Source organism: Colius striatus, chromosome Z (assembly GCF_028858725.1).
Source record: "Colius striatus isolate bColStr4 chromosome Z, bColStr4.1.hap1, whole genome shotgun sequence".
NCBI classification, from domain to species: domain Eukaryota; kingdom Metazoa; phylum Chordata; class Aves; order Coliiformes; family Coliidae; genus Colius; species Colius striatus.
Window position 1 is genome coordinate 9,621,899 of NC_084790.1, and position 19,218 is coordinate 9,641,116.

Here is a 19,218-nt window from a genome sequence, read left to right on the forward strand (position 1 = left end):
AACTCTTTATTTGATTTCTAAACTTCTGGCACTAAAAAAATTAAAAAAAAAATAGATTTCTCTAAAGAATGGCACAAAAGATGGGATATATTCAGACAGGTTCTCTCATTAGAAAACAATGAGTTTCCAGTTATCCTGACAGCAACTTTCATAGATAATAATCTGGAATGGACCACCAGTGTTATTAAAATTGAAATAAAAGAACCTAAGACTCAAGGGTATGAGGTCAGGTATGTGCTTGCTTGGATTAAATGTCTGATCTAGAATGACTAGTTTCCTGTATTAAAAAGTGCACTTTTGTTTGATAAATGCCTGATTATATGCACACATAAAGCACTTATCTGTAGTCATGAATATATACCTTGAAGTTGCCTTTAAGGTATAAAGAACCTTTCTTCCCAATGCCATTTTAGGATTTAATTGCACTTTGAACAAAGAAAATTCTGGATTTACACCTGAGTAAATGAACACAGAAACTGGTTGATAACCTGCAAATAATTTTGATGAAAATGGTTTCAGCCCTAAATAATACCTTAGATTTTGGAATGTTCACATTTGTACTTAATTTAATGTCATAAACTAGTGATAGATACTGTATTTTTCATGTGTGGAACTTGACTCAATTTACAGAGTGCTAAATTCAGGTCCTCATTGACCCTCATTTCTATACATGAAAATAATAGTGGACATTTCAAAAGAGAATCTAATTATCTGTGGGTAGATACTATTTCACAAATGCTGCCATCTACATACCCAATAAGCAGATATTTTACTACAATGCAGTATTACTCAGTAACTTCCGAGTCAAAAATTCAGCAGGTTTACCTGCTGTTACTGACTTACATTTTTTGCACCTTTATGCCCTCTGCCAGTTTGTACCCTACAGACAGCAAGAAAATGAGGACAAAGAACAGAAACCATATTATTGTTCATTGCTTTTCTTGCTCATAGCTCACATACCAAAGTTGATTCTATGAAGTGGCAAAGCCACCTCATCTTGACCTCAGTTTATAGGCCAAAGCAATACTAACAAATCCACTAAAATGTACAGGATAAGATAAGCCAACAAGAAAAAGTAAGCATTATGAAGAATACTTTTCCATCCATTTAATTTAGTCCAAAATAACAAAAACATTATTATATGAGTACTTAACACATTTTCTTTGTTGTAGTAACTATAACATATTTCAAATTGTGACGTACACAAATGGCTTTTATAACAGTGGGATCTAAATTTCTAGCTTTTCCAGGAATATATTTAATTGACATTATGAAGATTCTTTGCAGTTAGAATTCGCCTTCTTCACAGCTGAAATCGCCAAAATTAGGTATTAAATAATTAGTGTTAGTTCATTGTTACAGATAGTAAGTGAACTGCAAGAACAGTATTTCGATAACAATGTAAAAAGACAATGAGAGACAACAGATAATATTTACACACAATCTATTAATTATTTAACTTTTGGAATTATAATTATATATTTATAATCTTAATTATGCACACAAATGCCTTCAATATTAAATGGGGAAATTATATTATCATTATTATTATTATTAAATATGGCACAACAAAAGCAGTGTCACGCTGTCTATTTATAATGGATCACTAGTGCCCCCTTCTGATATGAAGTAACAAAAAACACAGAAGTTTTACACTATGTATTTCATGATATGGTCAAATACTTGAGATTTCTTTCAGTTTAATGTTATTTTTACTGTAGGAAACCTGTTAAAAGCTAGATAGAAACTGAATCTCCTTGTATGCACAATTCTAAACATTTTCACTCTGGTAAATCCTATTGTAAAAGATATGAAAAGGTAAGTTATATCTTATTGAAAATACATGATTATCCTTTTATTTTGAGTCAATTGTGCAGTATAAATTCTGGAAATAGTCTCTACTTATATTTAGTCTTTCAAAGTAATAATAACTCGTTATACAGGTATATGGGAAAAATTAAATTGGAGCTACAACCCAGAATTAATCATGTTAAATGTCATATTGCCAGGTTTCATACAGAACTGTTGCTGACAAGAATAAAGACATGCTCATTCATTATAGCCCCTTCCCTTTGACTTAATATAAAGGGCAAAAGGCAGCATGATAGATTTAAAAGATATTGTCTAGAGCATTGATTTCTCTATATCAATACCTTTTTGTTGCTGCATCTTGATGCTGTTTTATGTGCAAGCTGTATGCTTTGTATCCCTTTAAAAGTATTTTTACTCTTTCATTTGAATTACAATTATTTTCTAGTAAGTACTAAAAACCTAAAATGAAGAATTGTTTTACATATTGCAATAGTAAGAAATTCAGCCTTGAAAAAGAAAAATAAAGTTTCAGCCTAATTTTAAAAACATATTCTTTTCTTATGAAGACATAAGATATATGGAAATCAAATTCAAGATTATTAAACTCATGCTACTCTTTTAATTTTTTTTAGTATATTGAGCTATCATATTCTTTTTTTTTTTCCCACTGTATTAAAGTTCTGAAAGATTCTCTAAAATAGTAGAAACAAATCTACAGCTGATTTCAGTGATGCAAAAAGAATCACAGTACTTGTTTGGTAACTATTTCTGCAAAGCTAGTCCACAGTATCCACAGTACTTGAGATTAGCACCAGGAACAAATTACTGTTGCAATCAGAAATGCTAGCTTAAAGCAGGATGATTAGATGGATCTTAATAAGCTTGAAAACTAGTGTTTATTCAAGTTAAGCATATGTTTTGGCTGTGAAGTGGCCTCTCAAATATTTTCATAATAATTCTTTAGAGAAATAACACTCTAATTTTAATCTGATGTTTCCACTTTCTGCATCTGGGTAGTCTGAACATATTCTCTCTCACCATAATCATTTCACACAAAAAATCAAGAGATTCAGTTTTCTGACAGAGCACATTAACTTCTGCTAACTATTGCACTAAATATATTTGGATCTGTTCTTCGTGTCACAAATTTTAAGAGGCTGATTTCAGGAAATATGGCAAAAACAGAAGTTATAGACTTCATCGACAAATGCAGATAATATTCTTTTTTTTTTTTTTTTTTTGCCAGAAATCAGAAATGTGTTATAGATTTAGCAAAATCTTGCCTTCTTAAAACAGAAATCTTAGCATCTCTACATTATAAATCATTTAAATTCTCTATCAAATTACATTTTTCAGGCAGATTAACAATAAGAAATATATATATTCTATATAAGCTCCTCAAAAAAACAATTTTCATGTATATGCTGCATCTCCTTATTTGTCATTGTGACACAAATTCAGAAAATATAAAAACAAATAAAAAAAAGAGTTGTAAATAACAAATTCCAGTTTAAAATTTTCTCTGAAAAACAAAAAACCCACAATTGCTCTCAGAAACTGCCTTACTATGACTTCTTCATGAGTATTCCTACTTACATTTCTAAAACATTTTTAAAACTAAATGACTGGCACATTTTAGAGTTAGCTAAGTACCTCGCTTCCATTATCCTAGAAAAGAAGATGCTGATGGAGAGACACCATTTGAAGACAGAAAATATTGTACTAACAAGTAACAGGTGACCAAGCTGTCTAAGCTTGTCACCTGAGCCTGACCTCTGAATTGACATGAAGTATGAACTCTAAAGGGAATTATTCTTTATTTTTCATTCAAAAGAGGAAGTGATGCAGAGAGGACTGAACCAATATATTATAAGTTTTCTTCTAGTAGCATACTGTCCTTCCAGTCTGGCATAAGGCACAAGGCTGCAAATTAGTTTTATTGCCTGATATTTACCTACCAATCACATGTACTGGCAAAAATTGTGTCAAAATATGAAAATAGACACATTTTTTTAAAAAGCAAATAGCTTAGGAAGGATTGAAGAAAACAGCTTAAATGACATTGTGCTGAAGACGTTCAAAAGCAGGTTTTTAATAGCTGTATATGATTACACAGAAATATTCCAGATGTTGCTTATTTCTTAAAAATAATATTATCATTTATTTATGAAGTAATAAGAATGATGCAAAATATTTTTATATTTGCTTTATGTTGTTTCTCTCAGCTGAACTCTCCAGTATGTAGCATTGTATGTAGCACTTTTTAAGACAAATTTTAGAAATGAAAAAAAAAAACACTGTCAAATTATGAAACTTGCCAAGAGTAAATGAGAATATTGTTGCAGTAAACTCCTATGATAACACATTATTGCAAGGATCAGTCATCAATATGTACCATATGACTATTGATACATGTATTATTTTCATTAAAACATGGTTTTACTTGGATAATGTAATTTTCTGAACCTGAATTTCAAACTCATCCTTGCCTTTCTGGCAAATCTCAATTTTAACAGTTTATAAAATCTTTTAATTAAGAAGATATATTTTGTCTTTCACAAACACTGCCTATCACCCAGTGTTTTAAAATGATCCTTCTTGGTAGCTTCTTTCTTTGTTATAATTGTAGTTTGTTTCCATTATATGGCTAGGAAAAAAAAAAAAAAAAGAAGGAAAAAAAAAAGCCAAGCAACAACACTTGTGTGCAAAAAAACCAAAACAAATCAAACAACCAAAATTGTAAAAACACCAACCAAACATTCTGAAATGGCTCTTCACAGAGTCATAAAAATGGTTTGAGGCACAAGACTGAAAATGTCTTTTGTAAGAATCAGACTGCAGCAGGAAAAAAAAGCCCCACAGAGCAGAGTGTCGTAACATATTGGCAGGTGGGTCACAGGCGGGGAGAGCACACCACCCACAACACATATGATAGATCTCTGTACTCACACAGAAATTAAGTTTTAGCTTTGTAACGCACAGCTACTTGACTGTTGGAACTGGAGGGTGTGAGCAGTGCTTGATATGGGTAGCCCTCAGTCTTGATTTGACCCAGTGATGCCACCATCATCACTGGTTTGGTTTCCCAATGTCTGTTTTGCAAGGTGGGATTAGGATCAGTCTGCCACATGCTTAATGTCTGAGTTGCAGCTTACTTTCAGCAAGAATAATTTTAGTGAATCCCCTAATAAATGTAATCGTCACCTTGCCAGAGCCAAGATTACATGCCCAAATGTAAACACAGGAGAGAGAAAAACAGAGAAAAAGAGGCAGTTCTCTGTCAGAGTCCGGTAAAACCAACAAGTAAGGGAACGTTCTATGCCATCTCATCATGCTCCAGACCCTTCAATCCTACCTCGTCATCTTCAGCAGTGCTCCTGCAGCAACAGCAGTTCACCTGAGGCAGCAGAGGTTTTATCCACCTCTATTTATACAGCTGGAAGAAGTTGGGCCCACATCAAAGAACAAAAGAGAATTCCCCAGAATTTTTAGGCCAGGGAAGCTTATGCAAATGAATACCAGAGTTTTTATTATTCAGTCCTTATGCTGTCCTGGGTACCGTGCACACTGTGGCAATTAGCCCCTGTGTGATGCCTCCAGGTGGGGCTACAGATCTGCTCCTCCTGACATCAACCCAGCTTTCTCAGAAGTGAGAATTTGGCCAGTTAGCCAATAATACCTGGCAATGTTTCTCCCTGCCTCCATCCTCCCCTACAATCTTTGTTCATTATTAAATTGCTTTTTTTTAACACCACAATCTCAACTGCCTCATAGATTTCTTTACAAAGGGTTGTACACCTGACGAGAAATTGGGAAAGAATGAAAAGACTGTCATAGTAAGCCAGGAAATCAGGAAAATAGAGAGAAGGAGCAACTAATTTGTCAGGAAAACAAAAATCCTAGTTTGCCTTGCCTTCAGCAAGATTCAGGCTTGAATTCTTCCAGTTCACAACCACATATACCTACTGCAAACATATCTCCTCTGTAGAAGATCCAAAATTCTTGGAGTTGCCAAAAACTTACCAAAGCTTTGTGAATTTTGTGAATTTTAGCAGCAACACTTCATATTAAAATATCGTTCACTAGAGTAGTTTTTGTAGCTGGAACCATAGAATTAAAATTGTTTTGCTTGGAAAAGACTTTTAAGATCATCAAGCCAAACCACTAACTTAAATCTAAGCTCTTCTCTTTGGATTGTACTCCTGAAGTTAGGCATTGTAAACAGCAACATGTCATATAGATGGCTGTGAGCCTTTCAGGTGGAGTTTGGGATTTTACAGGGAAATTTGTGCTCCAATTTCTTAGATAGCATTTTAAAAGTTCCATGTAGGTTACCAGTTTGTCTAGTCTTCTAGCTTCCTCATCTTTACGATAGACCAGGGGTTACAGCAGATTCAAAATCCTAGTGGTAGCTGCTGTAGTTGGCACACTGTGCCTAGCAAATGGGGAAAATGAACATAATTCAAGCTACTGCAGTGAAGATAACCACTCTTCATTATTGTGAACAAACTTTTTTGAAATCTTTTATTGACATTGTTCTTAAAACTCAAGAGAGGACTGTCTGAAAAGATACTGGGAACTTAAAGTCTTTTGTTTGAAAAGCCATTGCAGCCTGTGTATTGTTTTACAGTGGAAATATGCAACTGACAGTAGAAATGTGTATGTGGCTGTGTATGTCTGCTGTGTGTGAAGTCTAGAGGGATTATTCCATTGTAATGAGAGCCAAGGAATTCCTCTAGCAGCATCTTGCATAAGTGAGAATCACATAATTTAAAGGTGGCCAGGGGCAGCTTTAGCTTATACGTCATTTTCAAAATTGCTTTTTTTTCTGTTTTTGCTTTTTTCTTTTTTTTTTTTTTTTTAGGAAAGAAAAGCCATAACTACGCTCGTTTTTGCTAACTCCCTTCCATTTTGCATGTCTACTAACCCTTCTTCAGAATGGATTTGCACCCTTCTGAAAACCTGTAAGTGGAATACGTGTTATCTTCTTAATGGACGAATACTGATTTTGCAGAACGAAAGTGATAATACTACACAATGATTCCCTCAAGTCCATTAAATGAAACTCCAGGCTATACGGTCTGTAAATCATGGCAGATTATGCTTCTAGGGTCCATATTCTTCCTTTTCTCTGACTCCCTTCTGTTTTTCCTACAAAGCAGGATGAAAAGGGATGTCTTTCAGCAAAAGGGTATTCATTCTTTTCATTAACTCATTTGTATTAATGTCCCCAGCAATGGGCAAACACGACAACACTCACAGTTTATTTTCTAAAATCTACAAAGATACATTTAAATATATAGGACTTTCTGTGAAGAAGCCACTCAGACCTGTGATAATATCATTCCCCCACCATGCAGTAAATTAAAGTGTGTGGTTCATTATACTTTATAATAATTTAATTCAAAATTTCTCCCATTTAACAAAGCAATTGCTTAACAGTAGCTCATCATTTCTCCAAAACTGAGCCATGTAGCTGTACAAGAGGTAGCTTTGATTTGCTGCAGAGCTCTGGACAAAGCTCTTATTTTAAGTGAATTTTCTCAGCTTTAGCATTGCTTTAGAAATCTCCATATAGGCTAGACATGGATATAATACAAGATTGCACTCTCTTTGTGCAATAAAATGTATCACAAAAATTATCTGTATGTTTGCAATGCAAATTGCAAGACAGAAACCAAGAGATCTTTTATTATATTTTTAATTGGGTTTTAAATATTTTTATTCCATCAATAAAAATTAGCCCAGCCCATAGTTTTGATGTGAGATGGGGAAATGTGGTATTAATGGTATAGATTGTATCATTGTGACCTTTCCGTCTCCTACCATCTTTCCCTCCCTAACAGAGATAGCCAATGCAAATCAGCTGAAGAGAGGTGTGGAAAACCGCCTTACTTAGCCTCTCTGTTCAGCAGGTAATTAACAGGAAGCTGCAACCACCACACAGTTCCAGTACAGCAACCAAATGACAAAATAAAATATACTATGCCTATGGAGACTTCTTTCTTTTATCTGACCATTGATGAACACAAGTACTGAATCCACAATTTTTATGACTTCCTAAAGAATTGAGAAAAGGCAAATCATATGTCCTGCAAAGATTATAAGTGAGTGTGAGGCAAGACTCTTTTTAAAATAGTACCATTAAATGTTGGCTAGAGCTGACATTAATAGAGACCAAAAAAACCCATCCAAGACAGTATTTTGTTTGAAATTACAAAACCTCTATAGAATGATTCAGAAATAGTGGGTTTTTTTAGTTTCTGTACATTAATTTAAATATGAAGAAACACCTCTACATTCCATGCTAACTGAGATTTCTTTTATTCTCAAAGTAATCCTAGTAGGTGGAGGGAGGGTAAGGCAAACCTTTTAAGCATTTCTAGCCTGATGTGAGGGTAGAAAAAGAAGCTTGTAGGCTCTGATAGTGACTGCCCCTTGAAAACAATAATTAGCTTGAGAAAAGCTCAGCAGTTTCAGCTGTCAAAAGGCACGAAATCCCAGTGTCACCAGTTTGATCAGCTCATTGATAACAATATGCAAAGACCTGTTCAGAAACGCAGTAGCAGCAGTGATAGGGATCAGCATGTTTGTACTGTGTCAGTTTCAGGCAGTGAAAAAATAAGATGATTGTCAAATTTGAAAAAGTAAAAATAAATCCCAGAACTTAAACAGAGTGAGTTATAGTTCTAAGGATGATGGATTTGCCATTCACTTTTCTGAAAGAATAAACAAAATACATGCTAAAAATAATGCATCAGCCAAAGAAAAGGAGAAAAAAACAGGACAAAAATCTTTGTAAACTGATCTTACCCTTTGGACCTATGGAAAATTAGCAGCTATGAAAAAAAGTTTTCTTTAAAATTCTAAATACTGCAAGTAAAATAAATATTTAAATATCTCAGTACCATTTGATGCATTTTATTTTATTTCATTTCATTTCATTTCATTTCATTTCATTTCATTCCATTTATCTTTTAATGGCAGACTTATTTGGTGTTTTAAAAATCAAGAAAGTCACAATTTCTGCCACTGCAAGTTTGTCACCTTTGCTAAAAAATTGCCTGTAGAGACTGCATATTCACTCAGGTTGAAGGTCAAAACTTCAGGTTTTGTTTGAGTCTTTTACAGAAAAGTACATTTTCTCCTAGTCAGCCACTTTCCATTGGAAGCTGTGTATTTTTAAAAACGTTGGCTAAAGATTGGGAGCTCTTTGTGCAGGGCTCATCGTTTACTGTATTTTTATAGCATGCTCAGCACGCCAGAGACGTGGCCTCCTGGGTTGTGGCTGACCATAGCTGGTGCAAAACAAGCAAAATTAGGAAAATAAAACCAGGGTGGGAAGAGAGTAAAAGATTACAGAAAACAACTCTCCTGTCATACATCTGCAGACTCTGTGCATCCACAAACACACAGACATAGGTAAAATAAAGCTGAAGCATAAACCAGTGTATCCCCAGGCCCTGGGAAAGCATCAGCACCAATACTATTACTCTGGGAAACGAAGACCTCAGCAGCATCCTGTACCAGTAATACCCACCAGCCTCTCATTTCTGCCTTGTTGGGGTAAGAAAAAATACATTATCATAATATTGGAGGAAGGAAAAGTGTTTCTGTCCTTTTTTTCCTTTTTTTTCCCATGGATAGGAATGAACAGGAACAATCCTAATTGCAATTATACTTCAACTGTAGGTCATTATCTTAATTTAATCTGCTTTAACTTTTGTTTTTGTTATACTACTGATGACAAAGTGGAAAATTTGAAAGTCCATGGGCCCAGCTATGCATATCTATCCATGTACACAGAGTCTTGCTCAGATTATATCTAGCCAGCACCTTATGAGTGCTTAAAAACTTTGTTTCTACAGAGCTGAAACTAGAGGAACTCTTTCCTGCCATAAAGAAGTATTTGTTGTTTCTATTTGCAGCTAAAACAGAAACTCAGGTGCAACTGTGATATGAAAAAGTTACTCAAGCAGTATTTATTGATCAAAAAGGAGCACAGGTTAATTCTTGAAGCACACCATTTAGGAGATTACAGGCCTTTGAAGGCTTTTTGCATCAAATCAGGGTAAGCAGTTGAACTACAGGGGACTTTCCTGACACAAAATTGTAAGATCTCAAGAAAGCATGGTGAATATTTTCTAGTGATTTTCCATGTATCTCTGGGAAACACATGAATCATATTTTTTCAATTTCAAAATATATTTAAAACTTTTAATCTACAAATGTAAGGATTACAGATAGTGACAGTGTTTAAGAAAAAAACATTGAGATACAAACAATGTCTCAATTTTTATGTGAAAAATAGCCACAGTCCTGATCTACTCAGTCATCTGTACTTCTGTTAATATATAATAGGGATAATATATATGATTTTAAAATGTTTCAGGAAATTTCTACAATAACTAGCCTCAAGGTGAATTCTTGAATTATGGAGCTAGTACCTAACACAGAATCTATGAACAATTAAACACGGAAGTGAATTACGTGAAAGAGAAAGATTATTCACTTAAATTACAGAATCTCTGGAACTGTATGAAATCGTTCCAATGGAAATTTTCATTATAAAGGAACTCCAAATTGTAATTAGTTTTAGCTAATTGAAGAAGAAAATGTTTTTAAACCTCTGTTTTCAAGAAGGCATGGTATAATATTCCTACAATGTCTCCTGATTTTGAAATGTGGCATATTATTCAGCCCGGGTCCTTTGATGTGTGTTTTTCCCTCAATCCATGCTCCAACAATTCTGTCATACAGAGAACTGAAAATTAAGTTATTCTCACCAGCAATACTCCCCCACAAAGAATCTATCAAACCATAGATATAAACCTCAGAACAATCCCTGCCAGGTTTCTCATGCAAATGCCGCAGAAAAACTTACAAGAGCACTTTAAGATATTGAGAACCTTTCAATACAACCCAGTATAATAACTTTTACTTGCTAATTTCTATGGGTCAGTTGCAAAGGAATAGACCTGTCAATCTTTTTCAGATGTAGCAGAATTTGTCTGTCTACAAACAGGGATGCTTTGTTGTTGCCATAGAGACTAATCCTCCACTTTCCTTCTGTTGACACAGCTAGTCACACTCTAAACTACCTGATCACACTTTTAATAGGCAGCTGACTCCAGTAACATAAAATGCTCAAATCAAGTTCACAACACTTGACGTATCTACTGTTGCTTTTAATAATAATAATAATAATAATAATAATAGTAGTAATAGTAGTAGTAAAGTATTGTATATGGAGAATTCTACCACTCTTGTCTCAAAAAGTGGATTGTATAGAAACAGTGATTATCTAACAATTACTTTGCTCAAATTCCAACTTAATTCTATTATTCTAAGTGAATAAATTGCTATAATAGAGGAAATGGTATTTTAAACTTGTCTTTTTATATCGTGAATATGAGTTTCCTTTAAATATAATTGATTAAACATACAAAAGAGTATAACAATTACCCAAGAAATCATTTCTACTTCTTTTCACACAATTCAGCATATTATATAATTTTCTAATTTTCAAAATTTAAAACCTGACAAGAAAGCAAATGTGGAGGCGACTCATGCCCTGCAATAAAGCAATGTTCTGAGAAAGGCAATTTTCATTTTGGTGACTTGAAACTTTCTACTGTTTTAGTAATATTCTATACTTGAAGTTGTTTCAAACTCTATTCATATTTTCTTGGTTTGCAAATCAAATTGTCAGAAGTGAGCCTTTTTCTTTAAAACTTAAGAAAAAAGGAAAAGAAAAAAAGTTTAATACATTTTCTGTTGTCCAAGTTAGAATAATTTTACAAGATTTTTCTTTTATTATTCTTTTATTATTTTATTATTGTTTAAATAAAAGGTGAAAGGAACATAACAAAATGGAAGGACATTGATACTTTAAATGAACTTTTTGCTTCAAAAAATACAGAAAAATATCAATTAATTTTTTTTATGATGCTATTACTTTGATGTTTATCTAAATTCTTTTACACATGGGCAATAAAATGTCTCTCCCTCCTCTCCACAGACTATCTTTAACTGCCTTCAGTGTTAAATTACTAATTCTCTTTCTGGCTCCTACTACAAAATGAAAATTCTAAAGATAATTTTACAAAGCTATTTTGCCCTCTTTTAACCTACATTATAAAGTTTGTTGTGACTCCTTCAATTAACAAGAAAAATTGATGTGTATCATTAATTACGTCAGTAGAAATCATAAATCATCACTGAGTGCTGCAATTAATTATTTTAAAGTCATGTGAAGACAAATGACAGGCAGAAGATAAATCCACAGACCCTTCAGATCAGACTGAATTGGGAGAGAAAAAAAAGAGAAGAACAGATGTAAAAAAATTCACAACAATTTATGAATCAAAACACATGAATCATTTTCCCCTGTCTAAAGAATGTTAATAAAGAGATTATGGCACAACTAAAACACTAGTAGAAATCAATGGTGTTTCCATTACAAGCCTTAATTTTCAAGAGTTCTGTGCCTTAATTTTCACTGTTAGTGAACTGACTTAAAAGATTCTTTTACCAGCTTACCCTTTATGCTTTCTGTTTGCTTTGGAGAAAAGTGGTTAAAATGCCAGAAGAATCAAGCACCTTTTTCATGTATTCCACCATCTTTCCGCTGTAATGTCAGTGAACATTATGATATTTTAACAGACCATTTTTTCTAGTGGAAAAAGAACTAAAAGGAATACAAACTATCATTTTTCTGTATATGTACTAGTCTTATTTGAGTCGCACAGACTATTAATTTAACTCTATTCATCCTTTAACATTTGCACTAAGAAAGATAGTTCAGAACATCTAGAAATCTTTTACTGTTAATCCTAAAACATAGACTTTTCACAAAAACTGTGCCAAATAGGCTTACAAAACTCATGACTTTTAACAAAAGTTGCTATATTTACAAACCAAGTGCAGGTATTTGCTACAGTATTGCTACCTGCATAGATACACAAAGGTGCATGAATATGGGCTAATATAGTATCAAAAAATTCTTGCAGGAATATAGTATCTAGTGGTGAAAAACATTGAACTTGGAATTTATGTTGCAGGAGAAGAAATTGCCTGAGATGTGTGAGAATTTAAAATCTTTACTAACCTTCTTCATATAGGTATTTACAAATAACTAGTTTTCTAATACATACATAATTCTGTATGTACCTAGACATACCACTTGTCACTAGCAGCTCATATAGTTCTATCCCCATCCCTCAGCTGCAGTCTGGGGACTTAGGACAAAGTATAAAATAAGTACAGTATTAGAATGTTTTCAAATTCAGAATGTAAACACATTTTTCCCAGCTAATTAATCAGAGACATAGTGTAATATACATATATACTTTGTAAAATACTGAGGCATTCATACTTCTCATTTGCACTGAATGACACCTAAACTTTTCGCATTTTTTCCCACTACAGAGTATATAGAGGGAAAGTCAGTGTGAACATCAGCGTACACAGGTGACACAGCCTAGCATCTTCAGTGAATCACCAGCTATGAAACTAAGATAAGCTCTAATATGGTACAAGTGGATCTGCTTTGTGGTGGAGAGAAAAACTGCAGAATAAAAACTTGCTGTGCCTTTCACTTTAATACCTTCATAGGACGTGATTGTCCAGTTTGCAGAATTGATTTACAGCAGTGAAGAAACAATACCTTTAATAAAGCATGGTGTCTGCAAAGAGAGAGAGTGAGTTCTGGAATCTTAAGTCACTCTCCTGTCACAGGCATATGAATTTTACAATATTTTCCTTTACATAGCCCAGATCCTGAAACAAAATTATATCTGTTATCAGTACTCATCTGTTACCTGCACAATTAGGACCAGTGTATTTGTTCTAAAATTCAGTTGTGCAATGTCGCATTTTAAATGTCAGCAGCCACTTAAATTTTATTCAGAAAAAAGCTTCTACCTCAGCTACCACTAACAGAGCTAAGCAGGAGACAAGAAAGTGAACCATTGTCAAAAGAAGCCTTAGCAAAAAAAGGAAGGTTTTCTACTTGAGTTTCGTGCAGTTGACAGTATTTGGCAATTATTCTTGCCAGCATCAACAATATTACAATATTTTTGGGCAGTATTCATCATAAAAATACTGCTTTCTCAACTTCTCATTTTGTTCAGAGACATAAAACTGGTATTGACATCTTATCATTACTTTTGCTGAAGACACAGGGAGCCACAGCATTTCCCTTGACCTTAAAGAGAGCCCTGCACTTAGAGTCTCTTTTTAATTTTTTTTTTCAATAACTCAGCCAACTATAATGTTCATGTGATAGCAAGTACACACTAAACTAAATCATAAACAGGTCCAATAGGATCACTCACCAGTCTTGGGTGTCAGCAACAAATGTCCCATTTTGTCATTCAACTCGCCTCCTTCATTCCTTGAGTAGTTCAAATAAAATCAATAGGATTACCCAGTGAGTAAACTATATGTTAAACACAAAGTTAAAAGTTATAAGTCTGATTTACATTTCTATTGGAAAACTTGTCTTTGTTGTATTCTTATCATATATAACCTTGTCTGTGGTGCTAAACATATTTCACCTTGCTGAATCGGCTCAGGAAAACACACATAAAGTCAGTCTGGCAAACGAAGATCCAATAAAACTTCAGAAGATCTAATGTGACTCTCAGGAGTCTAACTTGTAAACTTGTGTTAAGATATCCATTCCTAAATTATTAAACCAGCAGACCAGTCCAAGTGAATTTTTATACCATGCTTTAACAAGACAGCTACATCCTACTTGTAGGATATTTTTGTAGATCACTAGCCTGGAAACCACCATTTCTTAAAGCAGTGTAGACAGCATTTCACATACACGCAAAAACATATATGCAAACTGTCTTTTTACTCAATCCGCTGTGCAAAGTGAAAAAGTATTGTCATCTTTTGCTATAGGGGATGTAAAAGTAAGTCTAAGTAATGCAGTGTTTCTGTTTTATAAGGCAATGCAGTCAACTAAGAAAGAGTATTAGAAAAAGAAAAAAAAATGGTAATCTATTAAATTATCAGAATCTTTCTATCATATACTTTGGAAAAAGTTCCTGAAACATAATTTACTGGAATATACCTTCACATTGGTAAGATAACTTATTGCATATCACCATTTCCCATCCTTTGTCTTCCTGGTTACACATTGCACACTCTCCCTATGTAACTTTACACTTGCAACAAGAGAAAAGATTTAAAGATCAAAGATTATTGATATCCATTCCAAAGTCAATGCCACATATCCTAATGTGTGCATCAAGCAACTGAAGTTAATTTACAATCATGACCATAAGACCATTCAGGACAAATTTCTCTATCAGGTTTCTAACAGAAAACTCCAATTTGACAAAACCAACTCCATGAGACTGACAGATTAATAATGCAAAATGGAAAAATTGAGCCTTCAAAAAGGAATGTAAATCAAAAAGTTACATTCCTTCACTGTACAGCAGTTCCCATTTTCCCTCTATGAATATTTTTCATAGGCAATTCACTGTAGCAAATAACCTGTTTTTCTAAGTCCTAAATGCCTTGATAGGTCTTAAAATTACTACCATGAACTAATTGGTTTTGAGCCTTAACATCTACTTTATTTATTAGTTTCATTTAATGTTAAAAGGGCTTGTGAAACTATCTTCTAAAACCAACTTCACCGTAATCTTTACATTTCTTCAGCCACACTTTGCATATCACAATGGCCTTCAATTATGCTACAGATTCTCAGATGTGATGCAGAATTATTTATTTTTGCCCTACTGTAAAGAATAAATGTAATTGAATAAAATACTTTGCTTCTATGAAAATACACTATTAGACAGTGATATATAACTTTTTTCACTTTTTTTTTTCTCTACAAAAAGATAACTATTAAAACCAATTCTTTGCCTTCAGAATTCTGGATAGGGAGGGATTGAGGGGGAAAGAGTGCATGAAGGGGTTTTTGTTGTTCTTTGGTTCTTTGGACTTTCAAAAGATGGAGATTTTGTTCACAATAAGATTACAGAACTATGCCCTGCTGCTTATAAATCTTAAGATGTATTTTGTCTATTCTTCCAAAGAGCCTGCTTTTGTCACTCTTACTCCTCCTGAGCAATATTTTGTACCAGTATTCGAACAGTATTTTCTCTGTGTTAATAAATGGCAGAACAGAACAGATTTCTTTTTATTAACTGCCTTTAGAAGTCCGCTCCTCTAAAGTGTGTTTTTGAATGTAGAATTATTCATTTTTGCCACAATCCTCTCCCCTTTAAAAGTATATCAAAATAGCTGATATATAAAAGTTCAGGAAAGGTGACATTTCAAAGCCTAAACTCTGGGAAAAATAAAGCAGAATACCACAAAATCAGTTGACAATTCTACTAGTTCTTGAACTAGGAAAAGTAATACAAAGGACATGTGTGATGGTGAAGTCTGGAAAGTTATCTAAATGCTTTTCAAACCTTGTTTAAGGCTGACTATGAATATGCTATGAATCCATTGTTCAAGAAAGATATTCTTTCTGACAAAATAAGTGAAATCTGTCTTGACTGACAGCTACGATAAAAATTTCTCCTTGGCATCTGTGGGACCAGCATTTTCCTATAGGGATCCAGACTGCTTCTTATTTGCTATCAGTTCAAGAAACAATTGTCCTTATAGCTAGTTGCTTTGGCATGAAATGGAATTGTATTTACTCCTGGTGAGGATTCGCACTAATCATATCTGAGTAGGTGTGAAGAAGCCCCTCACCTACACTACCAACATTCTTATGTGAGAAAATTAAGTAGTTTTGTCTGTCTATAACCCTCCCAGATGACTGTATATCTCTGGTCATGCAAAACTTGCCAAATTACTTTGGGTGTAATATCATTAGTGTGAAATAATGACATTTCATTGATGTGGCAAAAGGCATTTTTCTTCCTATTACACAGAAAAGAGTGAGGCTGAAGTCTAAGCAGTAAACTAACTGAAGACAAAGATTAAAGAGAGATAATATTGATGAGTTTAAGAAACGCTTCAGATAGAAGAGGTGTTCTTTCACACTGTAAAACATTTTACACAGGTTACAGAATATTCTCAAATTATTAGGACTATGTAGACACATCATCTACTGAAGTTGATGATTTATACAACATATGTAATACTTGCAGCACACTTAATCTTGCAAGGTGGACATTTTTAGAAGCACGTCCCTTCTGTGGAAAATGTAAATTGCATGAGGACATTTAGACCACAACAGTGTGTGGCTACTAATAATTAAAACGCATGTAAGCATCTGAGGAGGTAAAGTCCTTTATGGAACTTTTTGTAAGAAAGCTACTCCCTCTCTCTACACCCACTTGTTGGAGTTGGCTAACAGGCCCAAAATATTAATCTTATTTCTCTGTGACTGGACAGCATTCCTGATGAACAGTTTAACATCTGAGGAAATATCACCATCATCACTCCTCCAGTTGACAAAAATAACATTTGGAAATGTGAACACAGTTTTATTTTCCAGGAAAATGAAAAGTTGAGTCAGAATTTTTTCTAGGGTTATTTTTGCATCTGATAAATTAATAGATTATCTTCCCATTGGTTTGGAAATTTCATTAATTTAGAAATACAAATAAAAGCTCTAATTGGCAGGAAGAAAGACTCTAACAATATTTCTCTTGATTGTAGAAAACTTCTGTATTACTTTATCTGCCTTTACTACTTGCTACTCTGTAGAAATATGCATGTATGTACAAATATTAACAGCTTTACAGCACAGAAGCAAGGATTAAAGAGGCTTTATCCTTTTATCCTTTCCATCATTATCAGCCAGTGTGGTATGTGCTACTGTATTACATAAAAAAGAACATCATCTGCCTCATCTTCATTTAGATTATGGTAGTGTACTCTTCATTATATGTGCCTAGAGATATATTAAATAAACATAGTCCTGTTTATTAGTTCTTTATGTATTATTAATAGTGAAAAAAAAAAAGCTGTTCTGGAAAGTTTGTCAAACAGCACGTCCATACCATTACATGCAAAGTATTTGCTGCGTAGCTAAAGATCACTTTGGACAAGGAATAGCTGTTTCACACAAGCTTAATAAACAGGCAGGTCAAGAAACGTATGAGAACAATGTCCACTCTGTGAAACTCCCTTTGGGTACATAAAGAACACCATTATATAGTCTGGAGAGAAGCCACTTTGAGGTAGAGAGTTTAGCTTTTATTAGCTGAGGGACACTAAGTAATTTTGTATGTAACTATTACATTTTTTGCAGTACTGGAGTAAAGGTAAAAGAAGTATAGTGCATGGAATAAGATGGACTCTAGTCTTTTGTTATTGTTGTTGTTGTTTAAATGTGATTTGGGTTGAAAGGAAATGGAAAATATCTGCAAGACAAAGAATAACAGAGATGAGAAACAAAAATAAATGTTTGTGCCATAACTCCATAGAACAGCTAAAGTCCTTCCTGATGGTGAGAAAAAAAAAAAGAGTTGAAGTTTCTTCCCAGCCATTTTAGATTCGGAACATACAGCTCTACAGTGGGATGTTTCCATACTCAGATGAAAGGTCTCTGATTGAGGAGGGACAACTGAGAAACACGATAGTACTGCATCATACAAGTTCTCTGTGAAATCCTGAAGTGGGTGGATACTGAATTAAGGCAATATCAATGTGTACTCTCCTACAGATATTTTCTGTCCTTTCTGTTCCTAAGATTTCTTATCAGTTTCTAGAGCAAATAAATTTATTATTATCAATATTAGTATTTGTGTTATTAAGTATTATTAAGTATTTATCATTATTAAGTTCAGTGTATCTATTTTAGTAGAAAAAAAATCAATATTTCTATGAGTTGAATCAGAGTACGGATTTACCTTCTTACTGGTTTTTTTTTAATATTTGGGAGATTTTATAGCCCCAAAAATGTTATTTACTTGATCCTGAAGACCCTTTTCTTCAGTCTTTCAATATTATTTTTTTAAAAATCATATGTATATGCATGAATTTTTACCTAGAGTACACACCACGAACTGAATGCTGATAATCCTGTCAAAAAGCTACATATGAGTTACGCTCACAACTTATAGGAATCTGTAGGTAGAACGTGAACCCAACAAGACCCTAGTGAGGAAAACAATAGTGAAAAGTGATGCAATGCCACTGTTCTTCAATATCACAAAATCTTTTGAAGTGGAGGAAAATACAATGCTGGACTTGCTTATGTGGACCATTATTTGTGAAGACCTTCCCCAAAAGCCCTTCACATCATATAAAGCCTGCTTTTAAAATATGTCACACAAAACTCTTTCGGTTTTAAAAATGGAATTAAATTCAGGCAAGTTTTTGGAATGCAGTTTCAGGCAAGAATGGTCAAATGCTTGTAGACAGACAGTAATGATGCTGCAGCTGCTTCCGTTCATGATACTGTATTTC